Genomic DNA, 21095 nt, shown 5'->3' on the forward strand with positions numbered 1-21095 from the left:
TACATGATCGTGTAAACGATACTTTAGCAAAATCTAAACCATCGTTGAGGAAGAAGAAAAGACACAGGAGTTTAAGTGGTTCAGCCAAAGGTCTACGTCCACTGTGCAAATTGGGAGGTTCTCTTTATTACTCTTCAAAGTATTACAGAATGAAAATATCTTGCTCTCTCGGTTACAATTCACTCTTTTATTGATCTCTCAATTGATTTAGTTTATATATGTGCAAGCGATTCGGTCAACAATGAAGATCTCTGGTGGTTACAACATTCAACAGAAAGAAGACAACAATCGTTCAACTGCCAGCTACATTGTTCTTTCTTGATTTCGAGTCTTTTTGTAACAATCTCCACCTTTGTAAGCATCCAGAGTTCCTTCCCTCTTTGCTTCACTAAGTTGACTTGAGCTAACCTTTTTTAGGTAACTCGAACCCGAGAAGGTCCAAGCATCTGCCAAGCTTATTCAATGGAACAGTTTTGGTTAGCATATCAACTGCATTATCTAAGGTATGAATCTTCACTATCTTGACTTTCCCTTTCTCAATCCTTTATCTGATGGAATGTTATTTGATATCAATATGCTTGGTTCTGCTGTGAAACTACTGATTCTTAGATAGGTATATTGTGCTTTGATTATCACAATAGATTCTTACTTTAGTTCGTGCTATGCCAAAATCGTTTAGTAAACCTTTCAACCACAAACCTTCCTTCATAGCCTCAGATAAAGTGATGAACTTAGCCTTTGTTGTGGAAAGGCCACAACAGGCTGCAATGAAGCTTTCCAACTGATCAAATTGTTCCCCCATAGGAAAACATAACAGATAGGGAACGTCTTCTGTCCAAGTCCCCTGCATAGTCTGCATCTACATAACCATAAACCTCATCATTGGATGGTTCATTCTGTCTATATAATACTTTTGCCTCCTTGGATGAACATAGATACCTTAGTATCCACTTGATGCCTCCCAATATCTTCTACCAAGATTTACCATGTACCTACTGACCATACTTGTTGTATAGGACAGGTCTGGCCATGTAGAAGTCATAAGATACATAAAAGATCCCACTGCTTGGGAATAAGGGACAACTTTCATATGGTTCAGATGCTCCTTTGGACTATTAGCAGCTGAAAGCTTGAAGTAAGGGGCAAGAGGAGTACTAACTGGCTTTGCTTTCTCCATCTTTAACCTCTATAAAATCTTTGAACAATATTCAGATTGGCTAACAAGCAATCTGCCTTGTTTTCTGTCTCTTTCTATTTCAATGCCTAGGATCCTCCTTGACTCCCCTAGGTCATGTCAAATTCTCTCTTAAGAAGTATTTTTACTTGCTTCAATTCCTCTTTGGATCTCCCAGCCAGCAGCATGTCATCTACATAGAAAAGTATATAGACCGGTTCCTTGAAACTACTGGTATTTGTGTATACACACCAATCAAATGAGCTCCTTTTGAACCCAATCTTGGAGATCACCTCATCAAACCTTTCATACCAGCATCTCAATGACTGTTTTAGGCCATAGATGGACTTGTTCAACAAACACACAAGGTCTTCTTCTCCACTTTTGACATAGCCTTGAGGTTGTCTCATGTATATTGTCTCAGTCAACAACCCATGTAAGAAGGTTGTATTTACATCCAGCTGGTCTAATTCCAAATCTTTCTATACAAGGGAAAGAAGCAGCCGGATGGAAGTATGCTTTACAACTGGAGAAAACACCTCATTATAGTCAATGTCTTCCTTTTGAGTAAACCCCTTAGCAACAAGCTTAGCCTTGAACCTAGACTTTTGCACACCTAGAATCTTCTCTTTAAATTTGTCGATCCATTTGCATGAGATAGGTTTGTACCATTTGGGCAAAGATAATAATCTCTAAGTGTCATTTTGATTGAGAGACTTCATCTCATCATTCATAGCCTCAATCCATTGTCTAGCATTCGGGCTATTTATTGCTTCTTCAACGCTGGAAGGTTCATTATTACTCGAAATGGTAGCACTCAATGCTACACTTGCAAAGTCGGTCTTTTGGTACCTTGCTGGTGGTACTATAGTTCTTCTCGGTCTGTCTCTTGCCAATGAGTAGTTGTGCAAGTCTCTATGTGTCTCAACTTGATCACTTGACATGTGATCACTAGATTCAGCTGCCTCATCACTTTCTAACTCTTGGTTTTGTGAGAAAGTAGAAGCTTCATTATCATTTTGAGGCTCCACCTCAAATCTAGTGCTACTAGTCTTGGTTCCTGTTGAAGATGGTTGTTCTGACATCATGAACATTTCATTTTCTCTAAAGATCACATCTCTGCTGTTCACACACCTCTTTTCAATTGGATGCCACAGTCAAAGCCTTTTACTCCCGATGTAAAGCCTAAGAACATGCACTTTACAGCCCTTAGTTTCAATTTCTCTTGGCTTTGATGCACATAGCCAACACAACCAAACACTTTTAGGTGTTCCAGCTTAGGTGGCTGCCCTGTCCACCTCTCTTCAGGAGTCTTCAGCTCTATAGATTGATGAAGGCATCTATTAAGTGTGTATAAGGTGTAGGAGACAGCTTCAGCCTAATATTTTTCAGGTAACAAGGCATTGGACAGTTGACATCTTACTCTTTCTAACACTATTCTATTTAATCTTTCAGCCACTCCATTTTGTTGAGGTGTGAATCTCACAGTTCTATGCCTCACTATGCCTTGCTCCCTACAATACAAATTAAACTCCTCTCCACAAAACTCTAAATCGTTATCAATTCTCAAATGTTTAATTTGTTTAGGGGTATGCTTCTCAATCAAGTTCTTCCATTCTTTAAATCTACTAAATACTTCATCTTTGGATTTTAAGAAATAAACCCAAATCTTTCTTGAATAGTCATCTACAAATGAAATAAAGTACCTTGCTCCACTAAGAGATAGAGGGTGAGCTGGCCCCCACAAGTCGGAATGCACATATTCAAGGATTTCCTTTGAAGTGTGTTGTTCTTTGGGAAATTGTTGTCTAGTTGCTTTGCCCAATATACAATGTTCACAAAATTTAAGGTTATCTCTAACCCCCTTTGGTAGTATACCCTGTTTAGATAGCACTTGCAGCCCCCTCATATTGATATGAAAGAGTCTTTTGTGCCACAACTCATCTTCAGTAGGTTTCTCATTTGTTGCTAACAAAGTCGAGTGTGTCATTTACACATCCTTGATGATATATGGACCATTTACCTTGGTTGCCACCAAGACCACTTTGGAATCCTTAATAATTTCAAAGGTGCCTCCCACACCCCTATATTGACATCCTATGGCATCAAACATCCCCAATGAAAAGAGATTCCTCTTCAAAGTTCGAACATATCTCACATTCCTTAGCAATTTGATTGAACCATCCTGCATCTTCAAGGACACAGACTCTATTCCCACAACTCTGCATGTATTATTGTTTCCCATATAGATCAGCCCACCATCTCACTTCTTATAAGTGTAAAACTATCCCTTGAATGATGTCATATGAACTGAGCAACCAGAATCTAACACCCAATCTTGAGTCTCCATAGTATTCTAGTCTCCACCTTCTTCAATAGTAGCTAAAGAATTCGAATAGACTAAGGAATTCTCACCTACAGCAGCCTCGGTCTGTTTACCCTCCTTATTCTGTTGGTTCAATTTTCTCTTCAAGGCATAACAGTCCTTTTTCATGTGCCCCATCTTGTGACAAAAATGGCACTTTATTTTGGACTTGTATCCATTGTTCTGATTGCCTTTCCTAATGTTCTTGTTCTTCCCTTTAGAGAACAAGCCTTCACCTCCTGGTTAATTCTTCTTGGTCATTTGCAATTCATGCTCTCTGACTCTTACAACTGATATGTGGTGATTCTTTCTCTACCGTGCTTCAATGTAGTCTTCACATCTTTGAAAGTTTCTGGTAGAGAATCCAATAATATGAATATTTCATTCTCTTCTCCAATGTTATCTCCAATCGATCTGAACTAGAAAGACGGCCTCTTGAGCTCATTAAGATTGTCCATGAGGGACTTTGCTAGATCCATCTTATATGTGAAGAATCTTTCTCTCAATAAAGCTTTATTGGGTAGATCTTTGTTGAGATAGAATCTCATTTAACTTATTCCACAGGGCATAGGCAGTAGGTTGATCCACAATTTGCCTCAAAACACTGTCTGTGACATTGAAAATGATGGTTCCATATGCATTTGATTCAATAATCTTTTTGTCTGCCTGAGAAAGTGTTTCGGGTACTTCGCAGGGTTCGTAATGGCCAAAAATACCTTCTGCTGCCCAGGGACTGCTTTAATATTTGCTTTCCATAATTCAAAATCTGTCTTGCCGTCGAATTTCTCAGTCTCATATCTGGTAGTTGTCATTCTTGGTCTTCAAGATTAATTACTCCAAATCAAGAATTCAAATCTTGTAGTTGTCTTGAACTGTTCACTAGGCTCTGAGACCACTTATTGTCCCAGATGACTAGATCTTCACGTTAATAATCACAATACACTCAGTTTTAACGGTTGATAACAATTCAAGAGTCAGGGGAGATAGAATGTAGATGCTTTAAAATCCTTCTGTCGTTTACCAAAAGTTTGCACAATCGTATAGACGATGCACCAATAACTAAATGATAGGCCAATTATGTAAACAATAGGAGGAAGCGTTAAACGATCGTGTAGATGACAGTTTTCTGAAGCTAGACGATTTTTTAAACGACAACTGAAGATCTAAACAATCGTATAAACGATTGCACGCGGAGCTAAACGATCGTGTACATGATGTGATAGGAACTACACGATTGTATAAATGATACTTTAGCAAAATCTAAACAATCGTTGAGGAAGAAGAAAAGACACAGGAGTTTAAGTGGTTCGGCCAAAGGCCTACGTCCACTGTGCAAATTGGGAGGTTCTCTTTATTACTCTTCAATGTATTACAGAACGAAAATGCCTTGCTCTCTCAATTACAATTCACTCTTTCATTAATCTCTCGATTGATTTCGTTTATATATGTGTAGGCGATTCGGTCAACGATGAAGATCTTTAGTAGTCACAACATTTAACAGAAAGAAGATGACTATCGTTCAACTGCCAGCTGCATTGTTCTTTCTTGATTTCGAATCTTTCTATAACAATACTCCATTCACTTGTAGGCTTAAAATTTTATGGAAAGAAGGATCTCGTGCTTTAATGTTATTTCAGTCATCAATCTACATTAAAGCTTATTGACGAGCACAAAATATTTCAACATAAAAAATGTGTTGAGTTTTGATAAAATATTAGAAGTGCAATTATCCTACATTGAAAAAGTTAAAAAAAAAGTCACGGACTATGAATACTATAAAAGAAGCATATGCATTTGATTTCAAATTGTCCCAAAGAGAAACATTTTAAGCTTAGGTGTACTACTCTAATTAAATTCCCTTTTGTATTCTCTAGTTTGAGAGTGAGATTAAATGGTGTAAGTAATATAAAAGCTTCAAGAGAGTGCCTTTCTAATTAGGATTAGAAGAGAGAATTATTTTGTTTGATTGTAATAATTTTTCACATAGTGAATTTCTGGTAGGTCATGGTCTTTCTCCAAGTGAGCTTTCCACATAAATTTTTGTGTTTTTCTAGTTTTAATATTTTCTTTTAATTTCTCTATTATTTTTCTGTTTATTCTTGTGGAAGTGGTAGGTTTTTTCCCAACGAATTAGTCCTCCCATAAAAAATGTCCAAACTATTTATCAATTGACTTATACTTATAATGGGTAAAGGTTAGCATCAACAGTTGTGAACTTGTGATAGCATTCTAACGATCAATAGCCCGTTCTCCTACCCTCAAATTTTTTGCTTGTACTAGAAAGGTTAAATTACAAATTTGTTCTTTATGGTTGAGAGAAAGTTAGAATCTAGTCCATATGGTTTTAAAGATTTTTTTAAAAAAATAAAAAAGGTTAAAGGTTAAATTTTAGTCCTTATGGTTTGATAAAATTTCATAGATAGTCTCTATAGTTTGATGAACCTCTTATAAATAGTCTCTACCTTATGGATTATTTAGGAGTATTTTATTAAACACTTCATTAATAGTCACTACCGTAGAGTCTATATAGAGAACTTTATCACACCATAGGGATCACTAAATTCTAATTATAAACTATGAGGGTTAAATTCTAACTGTGTCCAAACATAAGGGAACAAATTTAAAATTTAACCTACTAAAAAACATGTTTGACTTAGAGCCATCTTTTATATTGAGGGGTGTCAAAGGAATTTTTCTAAGGAGCATATGAGTGACAAAAAGATTATGAAATGATCATGTTGATCTCTAAAGATAGTCTTCCCTCTGGCAAGTAACTTAACACAAGTATGTGATGCATTTAAGTTCCAAGGAATGAATCATGTATTCAAAGTATTACAAGTTGAAATTTAGGTTATCTAACATATGATAGAACTTGTTACACACGATGTTACAACATTTTCAAAGATGTCATAGATAAATGCAGGAAAATAAAAATTAGAATAGAAAAAAGACTTTAGTAACTTAGTTCGATGTAACTACCACCTACATCTAAGGCAGTGTGCCCGTAGAAAGATATTTATATTATAAAATCAAGCAATTACTGAAGAAAATCGGACATGAGGATTTTCATGAGCAGTGGAATGATCATTCCAAATTTAAATCGCATTTGAACAACAACAATTACAGTCACGAAACGGAAACATACAAGCTATGCAAACAACGAAATTATAGCATGCTTTTCTACGATCAAAGGAAGAATTACCCATACCTTTGAAGACTTATCCTCAACACCCTTGATCATGAATGCTTGATCACTCAGCAAGACTGCAACACATGAATGCTCAGACACTTCGACTGCAACATAGCACGATCACAGCAGCCACGAACACAACGAACACCAAGATCATAGACACAGTGATCTCAACAAACGGCATCCAAGGACCTCGACTGAGTTGAATACGACACCAGCACAATGGCTACCTTGGTATTCTCAGTGTGAGAATCCAAAAGTGTGGGCTCTGTGTGGACTTGGTTAGAGGACGAGATCGGAGGAAGAACAATCATGTAAACGATTGAGCAAGTGGGAGATGACAAAAGTCTATAGTATAGACGATGCCCAATCATTTAACAGAAGCTATGCGATCGTTTAGCTAATCGGCCAGCTGAGTGACTATCGTAGAGATACACTCCACGATCGTCTAGTCTCTCATCAGCTGTCATTTAGTAAATCTCATTTACTTGACAGCCACTGTGAGAACTTTCCGAGAATAGAAACTCTCAATTCAACTACTAAATTTAGGAAAACATTTTTTCTTTTATCTCACGGTTACCATGAAACCACCAATAACCTCCCACTCAATTGGTTATTAGAGAAAAATAGATAATTATCCAATANCTCACGGTTACCATGAAACCACCAATAACCTCCCACTCAATTGGTTATTAGAGAAAAATAGATAATTATCCAATAATTAATATTATTATAAATATATATGATAACCAACTTACCATACTATATTTATAACCTATAGTTTTAATATTTCATCTCATAAAACATATAAACCATAGCTTTTTTTCTATTTCATGGTACTTAATGTAAATCTCATTTACATTAATCCTCCACATGATGTATCTCATACATCACACCGATCAAATCATATATAATCAAATTACCTCTTGTCAATTTGTACATTTCAAATCAACACCAAGAATTGATCCTTAACTTGAATCCATTGAGCTACCAAGGGGACCTTATGGACCTGTAGCTCAAAGCTCCAACGGTACATGAATAACTTACTAAAGGCTTTAGTCATAAGATCCACCATCCGTTAACAACCACGCACTCCACTAAAGACCAACAGTTGAACTCTCCTTACCACAGATATATTATGTGTCCATATCAACCAATCAATAGTGTGATAACCCTTCACAGATCGCTTGTAAGTACAGCTGAGCCAATAACCGTTATGCCCCTATATTTACATCTAATTCCTTAAGTACTACTGATCCCTCTAATGAACATAAGTCATAGTCCTACTATGACTGAGTTCTCTCTTCCAAAGAGAAATTGTGGTCACTATGTTCAAGCCATGGAATCAGCCTTTAAGGGAGTAATCTATCTACTTACCCCTGCTTCGGGGAATGAGTGAATTCCATCTTGTGTAACTGAGTTCCCAGCTACCAAATAAGACAAATCCCCAAAAAAGTAGGCATGTTGAGTTGGCAATCTGGCCACTCTCACCCATACTAATCAAATGAGCGCCCTCAAAGGCAGGAGTTCCCAAAACACTCAGGATTGAGGTTATGTCACCTATGGTCGTTTAAATGAGATGTAAGTCTTCAGTATCAACGGCGTTATATACAGAGATGAATTATCTCGTGGCTCGATCTTATACAAACTCTTTGTATAGGACGCCCCCGCTCGCATGTCTCCACATGAATGGTCAAGGTCTACCATCTATAGTAGTTCACGACACTTGTAAACCTCTATAAAGTGGGTCATATTCGAGTCACCAGGATCAGGTATCCCACCTTAATCCTTATACTACAAACCTATTTAGGTTATCACTTAAGGCATGATCCACTTGTATATCTCATATACATGCTTAAGTTTACATACAATAACCATGGAGCTTTGTTTATTAGATATGAGTAAAATTGAAGGAAATCGAACATGAGGATTTCCATGAGCAGCGGAATGATCGTTTCAAATTTAAATCGTATTTGAACAACAACAATTACAGTCGCAAAACGAAAACATACAAGCTATGCAAACAACGAAATTATAACATGCTTTTCTACGATTAAGGGAAGAATTACACATACCTTTGAAGACTCATCTTCAACACCCTTGATCACGAACGCTCGATCACTTAGCAAGACTGCAACACACAAACCCTCGAACACTTCGACTACAACACAGCACGATCACAGTAGCCATGAACACCAAGATCACGAACACGACGATCTCAACGAACGACCTCCAAAAACCTCGACTATGTCGAGTTGAGTACAACACCACCATAATAGCTACCTTAGTATTCTCGGTGTGAGAATCCAGAAGTGTGAGCTCTGTGTGGACTTGGTTAGAGGACGAGATCGGAGGAAGAACAATCGTGTAAACGATTGAGCAAGTGGGAGATGGCAAAAGTCTATAGTATAGACGATGCCCAATCGTTTAACAGAACCTATGCGATCGTTTAGCAAAAGCTATGTAATCGTTTAGCTAATTGACCAGCTGAGTGACCATCGTAGAGATACACTCCACGATTGTCTAGTCTCTCATCAGCTGTCGTTTAGTAAATCTCATTTACTTGACAGCCACTGTGACAACTTTTCGAGAATAAAAACTCTCAATTCAATCACTAAATTTAGGAAAACATTTTTCCTTTTATCTCACGGTTACTATGGAACCACCAATAACCTCCCATTCAATTGGTTATTAGAGAAAAATAGATAACTATCCAATAATTAATAATACTATAAATATATATGATAACCAACTTACCATACTATATTTATAACCTATAGTTTTAATATTTCATCTCATAAAACATATAAACCATAGCTCTTTTTCTATTTCATGGTACTTAATGTAAATCTCATTTACATTAATCCTCCACATGATATATCTCATATATCACACCGATCAAATCATATATAATTGAATTACCTCTTGTCAATTTGTACATTTCAAATCAACACCAAGAACTGATCCTCAACTTGAATCTATTGAGCTACCCAAGAGACCTTATGGAGCTATAGCTCGAAGCTCCAACAGTACATGAATAACTTACTAAAGTCTTTAGTCACAGGATCCACCATCTGTTAACTGCCAAGCACTCCACTAAAGATCGACAGTTGAACTCTCCTTACCACAGATATATTATGTGTTCATATCAACCAATCAACAGTATGATAACCCTTCACAAATCGCTCGTAAGTACAACTGGGTCAATAATCGTTATGCCCCTATAGTTACATCTAACTCCTTAAGTACCACTGATTCCTCTAATAAATATAAGTCATAGTCCTACTATGACTGAGTTCTCTCTTCCAAAGAGAAGTTGTGGCCATTATGTTCAAGCTCCGGAATCAGCCCTTAAGGGAGCATTCTATCTACTTACCCCTGCTTCGGGGAAGGAGTGAATTTCATCTTGTGTAACTGAGTTCTCAGCTCCCAAATCAGACAAGTCCCCAAAATGGTAGGTATGTTGAGTTGGCAATCTGGCCACTCTCACCCATACTAATCAAAGGACTGCCGTCAAAGGCAGAAGTTCCCAAAACACTCAGGATTGAGGTCATGTCACCTATGGTTGTTTAGGTGAGATGTAAGTCTTCAGTATCAACGGCGTTATATACAGAGACGAATCATCTCGTGGTCTGATCTTATACAAACTCTAGGACACCCCCATTCGCATGTCTCCACATGAATGGTCAGGTTCTACCCTCTGTAGTAGTTCACAACACTAGCAAAACTCTACAAAGCGGGTTGTATCCGTAATGTCACCAGAATCAGGTATCCCTCCTTAATCCTTATACTACAGACCTATTTAGGTTATCACTTAAGGTATGATCCACTTGTATATCAGTAAATGTCAGATAAAATAACTCTTATGATAACCATGGAGCTTTGTTTATGGGATATGAGTAAATGTCAGATAAAATAACTCTTATTTTATTCATAACAATATGTATAAATTACAAATTACAAGACTCCATGAGAATTAGGACACCAATCTCAATGATTACAACAATGTACTTATCTCCGCAGTTACAGTGGCACTCGAATAACCCAACTTAGAGAATAATTATTTAGGATCCCTCTAAGTGTGAGACTCTCTCTCAATGAAACTTAGGCTCCCCTAAGTGTGAGATCCCCTCGTCTTCAATGTACTTAGACTCCTCTTAAGTACAAGAATATTAGTGAATGATCATTTAAGCTCCCCCTAAGTGTGAGACTGTTTTTCAAACGTAATCTTTCAACTTTCTTGTGAACGTACCTTCACTTTAAGAATTTAGACTCCCCTTAAGTTTTCAAATTTCTTCACGAGTAATGATGTCTTAAGCTCCCCCAAGATAAAGAATCCCTTCTCAAGTGTTAAAGTCTTAGGTTCAGGATTGGCAACGGAGCCAGCGGGGCGGGGGGGATTCCCCATCCCTGTCCCGCAGGGGGTACTTCCCCCCATCCTCGCCCCCGTCCTCTCCAATTGAAGGCAGGACAGGGACAGGGATTCCCCGCCGGGGGAAACGGGTCCCCGCGAGGACCCATCCCCGTTGTTCTTTTTTTAACAAATATATATATATATATATTAAAAAAATTATCAGGGTTGAGGATAGGGACGAGGATGGGGCAGGGATACCCTCCCCGTCCTTGTAGCATTATATAAATTTCTCGATATAATTCTAAACTTAATTATTAATGAACAAAAAATCTCTCCCACAACTCTATTCTTAACTTTTTTTTTAGGGCAAAAACAAATAATATTTCTTTTTTTTCAAATTAATTTTAAGGGAGATGGGAAATTATTTAGAGAATGAGAACCAAACTAAGAACATTCATGTGGATGCATTACTATATGTTTATTGCCCTACAAATATTTCTACATATATATAATTTATACTATTATTTAATATTAGCATTGTGCTTGTCATTTTTAATAAAAATTAAGAGATTACAAATCATTAATTCTTGCCTGTGATGTTTTGTGTTTGTTTCATTCCCATATTTAATTACTAATTGATTCACAATTGCTTTGCTGTTAATCAAAACAAAATCATGATTGTGTTGAAACTTTGCACATAAAAGGTATAAAACTATTTCTCCAAAGCCAAGTTTACAACAATTAATTTTATTTATTATTTTTTTTTATTTTGAGTTCTTATAACAAAATCATAAATAATAACCTTACCTTCATAGTTACTTCAATTATTGGAGATAAAATGCGTAAAATGGCTATAAATTTGATAAAGAGATATTTTTGGAAGTTTTTTTCTTTTTCTAAAAAACAAGATATTTTTGGAAGTTAACTCAAAACATTTGATGATAATTTTATTTATAGTTTTTAATTTAATTTTTTTTTTTTTTAAGCTAAAAGAGGTGCTTAGATAGATAAATACATGAAAGCAGAGTTTAGGTATGAAAAAAAAAAAAACAAACAAAATAAAACAAAGAGATGGAGAGAAAAAAAATGGAAAATAGAGATTTTATGATGAAAATTAGAAGCCAAAGCAAACATAACGCCATCCGCATATAGATATATCAGTGATTAAGAGGTCTATGATCCAAATTCTTCTATCCCTATTATACTTTTTAAAAATAAAAAAAAATTATACCAAAATTGTGTAGAAATAAAATTAAAGAAAGGGAAAAAAATGCAAAGATAAAAACTTAAAGGCTAAATTATAAAAAATGATTTTGAACTTTGTATTTCATGTAAAAAATACTCATAAACTTTCAAATGTTTCAAAAATGTCCTTACACTTATACTATTAAAAAAGTTCAAAACTATCCTTACTGTTAATTTAGATGGAAACCGTTAAAATTATGTTTCATAAATATTCCTGAAAATTTGTTTGAAGTTTTCTTGAGTTTGAAGAACCAATTTTAAAATAAGTTATATAAATAACCCTCAATTTTTTTAATATAGATACTCTAATTTTTCTTCTATTTTTTTCAAATTTTACACCAATTTTTTCAACAAGAAAAAAACTAATTTTTTTAAGTTAAAACATAAAATCTCACCAAGTTCAAAACTCAAAATCTCCCCTTACATACCAAAACAATAATAGCCAAATAAAAAAATATATATATTTGGCTAGTAATACGCACTCAATTAATAACGTACAACTTTATTAGAACATTTAAGTCCTAAAATCCCTTTTTGCTAATGCGTCCATTATTTTCTTTATTCTTATTATAGTCCAAGATACTAGTTTTATTTGTATAATTATTTATTGATATAAAGATAATATTGAACAATTAACAAAAAGGAGAGTAAGCGGCGTATTAAATAAGAGATGGGAGAAAAAAAAAATAGAGAAGTAATAAGGCATTAATGGTTACAGCTCATGTAACAGTATGAGTGTTTTTTTTATTTTTTTATTTTTTTATTTTTAAGTTTAAGAGTATTTTTAAACTTTTGAAAGTCTAGGAGTAGTTTTGACACAAAGAACTAGCCGTTTTCATCCAAAACTAACTCTAAGGATATTTCTAATTTATTTTAAAAATTTTGAGGGTATTTTTAGAACTTTTGAAAGTTCAAGTGTGTTTTTTTTACCTAAAGTACGAAATTTAGGAATATTTTATATAATTTAGTCAAGGTTAAAATATCATTTTGATCTCTATTTTTTTAATTCTTTTTCCTATTTTAATTTATATACTTTCAAATATTCAATTTTCAACTCTCAATCATTTTTAAAAATAGCTTCTGAAATTAGTTTGCGGTAAATTTTATCCCACAAGAAAATGTTAATTTATTTTATCCTTTTTTATAAATTGTGAAAATATATTCGCATATTATCTTTTATTGTGTGATTTTTTTTAATTATTATTTAACTAATTTCGATTAAAAAAAATTAAGCTTCAAAGACTTAATTTAGGAATTTATTGAAATTGTAAGTAAATTTAAGATTATTAATAATATTAAAATTAAAAAAATTAAATGTACAAAAACTAAAATATATAGGAACCAAAGTCATATTTAACGAAAATTATAATTGGAGAGAAAAATAAACTAGATATATGCATTTGAGAGGAAATAAAGAAAAGTACACTAAAGAAATATCTTCTTCATTTCGGATTGTTGTGGTTTTTAGAAAAATTTTCGCATTTATGTTTTCTTTTTTTGTGTGTGTAAAATTAGGCGCGCCATTTGTAAAATCGAATTAGTGTTTGGAAAATTTGAGCTTGTTTGGTAAATGAAATAAGATTTACTATTATTTTTTATAATTTATAAATTATTAAATAATTGTTTAAAATAGATATATAAAATAAATATTAATTTTAAATGACAAAATTAAAAATTACATGTGAGCCAATCGAATTTGGAAGGTTATTTAAAAAGAAAAAAAAATCCTTTGCATTAAATTAAAAAATATTCTTCATTCATCACAATTTCACATTAACCTTTAGTTTCTCTATTGAGTGTCGCATTAATGCATAACAATATTCAATAAAAACTAAAATGAAGTCTCATTTTGGATAGACTTTGAACTTTTTATCATTCTTCCATAAGTTCGATAGACCCATCCATTGTCATTCTAATTAAGATCGAGAACAAGAAAATAATTATTTGTACAAAATAGTTCTCAAAGAAACTAATTATGCAACAATTAAATAATAAAAATTGGGAATTGAGAATTGGAAGGGACCGCGCGTACGCAGGTCCCCACTAGCACAAATTATGATGTAGGCTCCACCACTTGGGCAGGCCTTAAGCCCACACCCCTCCAAAGTGCAATGGAGGCCATGGGCCTAGGATATGGGCCTTATTGATCACCCAGTATCCCCATCCAGGTAAGTGAGTTCTTCCTCCCTTCGCCTTCTCTTATATACCCTCACCCCTCACTTCCTCCTTTACATCCGATCGATGTGGGACAACCATTTCTTCATAATCCTTTTCCACCTCCAAAATCCAAATATTGTGTCCAACTAAAAAGAAGATTATCTTTAATAAAATAAAACCCCAAATTCATAAGAATATGTATATCCAAATGGATTAAAGGTTTGATGTTGAAAGTGGTCCTCCTATCACAATTGAAGATTATCTACCTCACATCAACAACAAGATTTGTCTATTCAATCTTAATCTTAATCCACATACATACTATCTTTGCTTTTTGTATGAAAGCCACATTCATATTATCCTATAATATGTTGTAATACATATAATTTATAAACCACTATAAATTTATATCTTAAATTTGATAACTTAAACATAGTTCAACTAATTATCGCTTACTAATTGAGATGTATAATATTGCCACATATTACATATTAAATAATAAAAGTATATGTTTTAATCGATTGAGTGAAGTTGAATTTAACCTACTACGATATTTATTTAAGAATATCTTTTTAGTGCAATACAAGATGAGGAGATTCGGACCAAAATTTCTTCATCTACTAACATATACTAAAAAGTTGCAATTATGCTCCGTTTGATTTTTACTTAATTTCATACGTTTCAAATCTCCCTACAAAAATACAAATTACATTTTAGTTTCAATAAAGTGAAATATTTATTCGATTAAATCTTTCATGAACATATTTTCTTGTATATATATATGTCAATGAAATATGTCTTAATCATCGATAATACATATATTCCTAAAGAATATCTTTCCCTCATCCAATGAATGGTTTTAAAATTTTAATTTTGTTTTATTATTATCAGGAAGGGTAAGGTATTAATCGAAGTCAGTGTCAAAGGAGCATATTATGCATATATTAATATAATTTCATTACCAAATATGAAAAATTCCCCATTTTAAAAAATAATTTCAAGCATTGCCATGGGTATTAGGATTCTTATTTTTGTTACTACATCATTTACAAAACATTGGGAGATAGTTTCTCCGGATGAAATTGTATCGTGTGGGGGGAAAAGAATCTGCCGACGTGACGACGATCCAATTTCTCCCCCATGCGGGCAATGTGTGCATCGGCTTATATGGATTTCTGTCCATGCAACTTGTTTGTGTTGTGAAAAAAAGTTTCACAACACGTAATAAATTTGACGTTTTTGTCGACGCTTTAGACATCGACATATATTATTTTTTATATTCACATATATATTTTATTGTTGGAGAAATAGTATATAAGAACCGAATACACTAGCAAACTATAATTACAACTCAACTTATAATATTCAAACTCAAACTTAAACTAGATGAAGCAACAAGGCTTAAATGTAGAAATAATCAAAAACTCGAAAGAACCTCAAAACCTTTGGAGACTCAAAACTTAATCAAGACACGCTTCTAATAAGCACTGCCCGAAAGATAATTATTCACTCTACACAGGTTGTAAGTAGACTGCAGCTATCATCTCAGTGGGATATAGCGACTAACTCTGGTAGAATTGCAACTTGAAACGAATCTGACAGAACTCTTGGATATTTGCTCTCAACTCAACTCAAGAATAGTAGAAAGAAATGAGAGAACTCTTCAATTTGGAATGGGATGCTACAAATGAAAAAACAAGTTACTATTTATAGACTAGCAACTTAGTAACTTTCAAAAATAAAAAAAAATGATACATTTGTCAAATTTAACTGAATTGAGTTGTTACTCGATAAAAATCAAACATAACTCATCCAAATTGAAGAAACTATAAAATTAACTTTTATACATGTTAAATTTGTACATGAAACTTCATCTTAATTCGATGTTTCAATCTAATTTGAAAGTTTCTAACTTTGAATTTAATCTACATAATGAAATTCATTTGTTTATGTTTCAATATTCAAATGCTTCACTTTCTTTCACTATGAAAATCCAACAATTCGCCACATGAAAGAAAGTGAAAAAAACCAAACAAAACTGTTAAGAGCAAACAAACAAGCTATGCATCAGGAGAAGTGTCTTCTGGACTTGAATTTTTCTTGATGAATATCCATTAAATTTACCGAAGAAATAGTGAGACAAGGCTCTGGAATTTTCCTTCTCATTGATGAATTGAGACAATAGATATCACACACAGCTCATCTTGTATCTTTGAGTTCTATACGTTTGTATCCATTTTGGTCTTGGAAAAATTCTAAATTCATTAGAGCTTTAGAGAACATAAGCCATTTGAAAAGTTCTCATAGAAGTGACCTCACTTCTACTCTCACATAGATAATATTGATTAAGAGTATTTTGTCGTTACTTCTCTTGTAAAACAAGATATCAATATAACCTTAACATCAACAAATCACACACTCTAAAACATTACAGAAATGGGAAGAAACTATAAGTTTCTTAGGGGATATTTGATAAATGGGTATAAGTTGTTGGGTTGGATGGGTATTTATTACCCATGTTTGTTAAGCCCATAAAGAAAAATTGTGGGTTATTAAAACCACATTTTTTACCCACTCAAAACTAACCCTAAAAACTAGTGATATTTTCATTTCTTTCTTTCTTCTCTCATCTTCGCCGTTTGGATTCTCCTCAAATCTTTTTTTTTTTTATCGTCAAAAGAATGACAACTTTTGCATATGTCATGACATGTAATTTTTGTGTTTGTATTATGACACAGATATTATAAGTATCAAAAAGAACATATATTTTGTGAATTTTTTTTGGAAGCGGCCACATGTTCAGTCGGTTCATATTATTTCTGTGATCTTATGAAAAATGTTACTGTACTACATCACATTCTCACCATCATAATCAAATGAAAGGTAATTATCCTATGTACAATTTCAATTCCAAATATACTATCTATATTATATAAAAATAAATTGTATGATATGTGAAATAATAATGTCAAGTTAGCAAGATTCAATATATATACATACAATATACCAATTAGTAATTGGGATAATTACCTTCAATATATATACATATGATATACAATATACCAATTAATTGAGCAGCAATATGAAATGTATTTTGTTGGTATATTTTATAGATGGAAGAGAATTAGAATTATTACAATTTTTTAAAAGAATATATGAAAAACAATCTATTGTGTTATACAAATTGAGAAAAAAATTGAGGTTGTCCAGTATATGTCATAAATGATTTGAAAAAATACGTGTATATTTGAAAATTAATCAATAATTGCAAAGCATAAAACTAAAAAATAAAATAATGAAATAAAAAAACAAACAGAAAAAAATAGAACTAATCTCGTTCACAAAAAACTGTATCAGATCCCCCAACTCAATTTAACTCAACTCTGCACAACAAACACAGATAATAATTACCAACTCAACTCAACTCTGCAAACAAACATAGATAATTTAACTCTCCAGATAATAATTACCAACTCAACTCAACTCAACTCTCTACTTTTATCCCACACCAAACACACCCTTAGTGTGTTAACTATGAATTATCCAACTAGTTTGCCTATTAAACCTAGATCTTGGGATCTCCAGTCAACTAGGTTAGGTTACCACTAGATATCTCACTTCATAAGCTTCAGCCCCATTTCCCTCGAAGTATATGTAACTTGCTCTCTTGACAATCATTTCGTCAAAGGATTTGCAATATTCTCTTTTGATTTCACATAATCAATGAAATTATTCCAATAGAGAGTAATTGCCTTATTGAATCATGCTTGCGTCTAATATGTCGTGACTTGCCACTATAGACATTATTCTTGGCTTTTATAGAAATTGCTAGATTGTCACAATAAATACATATTGTGCTTATAGGCTTTAACCACAATGAAATATCTTCAAGAAAACTTCGATGTCATTCAGCTTTTTCTCCTACTTTATCAAGAGTTATAAATTCTGATTCCATGGTAGAACGTGCTATACACGTCTATTTTGAAGATTTCCATGATACAGCTACTCCACCTAAAATAAAAATATACCCACTGGTTGATTTAGTCTTCGTGCTATCAAAGATCCAATTAACATCACCAAATCCTTCCAACACATGTGGATACCTCGTATAATACAATCCATGGTCTAGAGTGTATTTCAAGTACCTTAGAACTCTGAGTAACGCATTCCAATGATCATGCCCAGGATTTTTGGTCTATCTTGCTAGCCTTCCTACTGAATGACAATATCAAGTCTTGTAAATTCATTATGTACGTTAAGCTACCAATAACTCTAGAATATTCTAGAGAAGACACGCCCTCATCATTGTTTTTCTTCAACTTACAATTTGGATCAAATGAAGTAATAGCCGACTTACTCTCAAAATGATCAAATTTTCTCAACACTTTCTGTCCACATTGAGATTGAGAAAATATGTATCCACTTGGATTTCTTATTATTCGAATTCCAAGGATAACATTAGCAAGACCAAAGTCTTTCATTTCAAAGTAGGATTTCAACATCCTTTTAGAGGAAACAATGACATTTCTATCTGTGCCTATTATCAACATCACATACAAACAAACAAGACATACTCTTGATCTATGGTTTTAACATAGACACATTTATCGCATCATTTATCTTAAATCCATTTGTAAATTAGTGTGATCAAACTTTTCATGTCATTGTTTAGATGTTTGTTTCAACCCATAAAGAGACTTAACAAATTTACAAATTTTTGTCTTCAAGTCCTTTAACTACAAACCCTTCAGGTTGTTTCATATAAATTTATTCATCTAAATCTCCATTTAAAAGTACAGTTTTTACATCCATTTGGTGTATTTCTAAATTTTGTAAAGTTGCTATTGCAATTAGCATCCTTATAGATGTAATCTTCGTTGCTAGAAAATAAATATCAAAGAAATCTAGCCCTTCTTTTTGACGAAAGCATTTAACTACTGATCAGGCTTTGTACTTATCAATAGTTTTGTCAACCTTTAGCTTTTTCTTAAAAAATCCATTTACTCCTAATTGATTCACTTCTAGGAGCTAAAAAATCATTTAGCTTCATCCATGCTTGTTTCGCATCTTCCATTTCAAGAGTTACAACTTTTCTGGTTTTTCAACATGAGGTTTGACAATGGGGGATCTCATCGTGGTAGAAATGGAAACATTGGTGGAGTTGTTTACAACCATCAGTTCGCATAATATTAATTGTCTTCAGATTGTTGGAAAAAACGGTATATAAGAACCAAATATACTAGCAAACTGATTACAACTCAACTAGAAACAGTACACTCAATTCATAATATTCAAACTCAAACTTAAGTCAGATGAAGCAACAAGGCTTAGATATAGAAATAATCAAAGACTTGAAAGAACATAAAAAAACTTTGAAGACTCAAAATTTAGTTGAGGCACGCTTTTGATAAGCGTTGTCCTGAAAACAATTATTTGCTTTGCACGGGCTGTAAATGCACTACAATGATCGCTCAGCAGGATACAAGACTAACTCTGGTACAACTGCAACCTCGAACTACTCGCATCTGGCATACTCTTGGATACTTGCTCTCAACACAACTCAAGCTTAACAAAAAGAAAGAAAGAAAGAAAGAAAGAAGAGAACTCTTCAATTTGGAACAAGATGCTACATATGAAGAAAAAAGTTGTTATTCATAGACTAGCAACTTAGTAAATTTTTAAAATACAAAATAAATCAAATAAATAAATAAATTAAAATAGTTGTCAAATTTAACGCAATTAAGTTGTTACTTGACAAAAATCAAACATAACTCATTCAAATTGAAGAAACTATAAGTTTTGCTTTCATACATGTTGAATTTGTGCATGAAACTTCATCTTAATTTGATATTTCAATCCAATTTAGAAGTTTCTAACTTTGAATTTAATCTATATAATTAAATTTATTTGCTTATGTTTCAATATTCAAATACTTCACTTTCTTTCACTATAAAAATCCAACATTTATTAAATTTTCACATTTTCGTTTCTTTGCTACCCAATTGATATATATTTAATCTTCACTTGAATCAATTGAGCACAAAAATAAAATGAAGCTAAACACTTGCAAATATTCGACACAATCTTTAAGGGGGCGTTTAGGGTACAGGTTCAAAATTAAAAGCCTGGGAATTAAATACCTAAGGGCTTATTTAAATGGGTTTTGAAGCTTAGGAATTACAAATGCCTGTGTTTGGGGTGCAGAATTTGAAAGCATGAGATTTTGAAACTTGTGTTTGGGATGCATGCATGAGTTTGAGTAATCTAATTTTTTTCCTTTTTTTTAGCGGTTGTTTTGTGAACTGTATAACCTCGAGTGTATTTTGCATCATTTTTTATGATGATTTTAAAAGAAAATTTTAATATGTTCATTTTAAAATGAAGTTTATATTAATTTTGTCTTTTGTAATCCTAAATTAAATCATTTGGGTTCATTAATTTCTATGACAATAATGTATGAATGATAATGACTTAATTGTTTATATATATATAAAGTTTTTAGTAATTGGATGAATCTAGAATTTCAAATTCATGGTGTCGTTTGGGTGGTCTTGAAACTTGAATAGTTGCAACTTTTCGCCATAGCTTGGAGACTTAGCTTGAAAGTAAT

At 33.2% G+C, this 21095-nt stretch overlaps 1 non-coding gene across 1 annotated transcript; it reads right to left on the reverse strand.

The window, feature by feature from the left end:
- Positions 1 to 14343: 14343 nt before the first annotated feature.
- LOC120082322 lies at positions 14344 to 14504 on the reverse strand. Its single transcript, XR_005483152.1, has one exon. It is a non-coding gene; the product is annotated as a U1 spliceosomal RNA (small nuclear RNA).
- Positions 14505 to 21095: the final 6591 nt, after the last annotated feature.

The sequence above is a fragment of the Benincasa hispida genome, chromosome 7, assembly GCF_009727055.1.
Source record: "Benincasa hispida cultivar B227 chromosome 7, ASM972705v1, whole genome shotgun sequence".
NCBI lineage: Eukaryota > Viridiplantae > Streptophyta > Magnoliopsida > Cucurbitales > Cucurbitaceae > Benincasa > Benincasa hispida.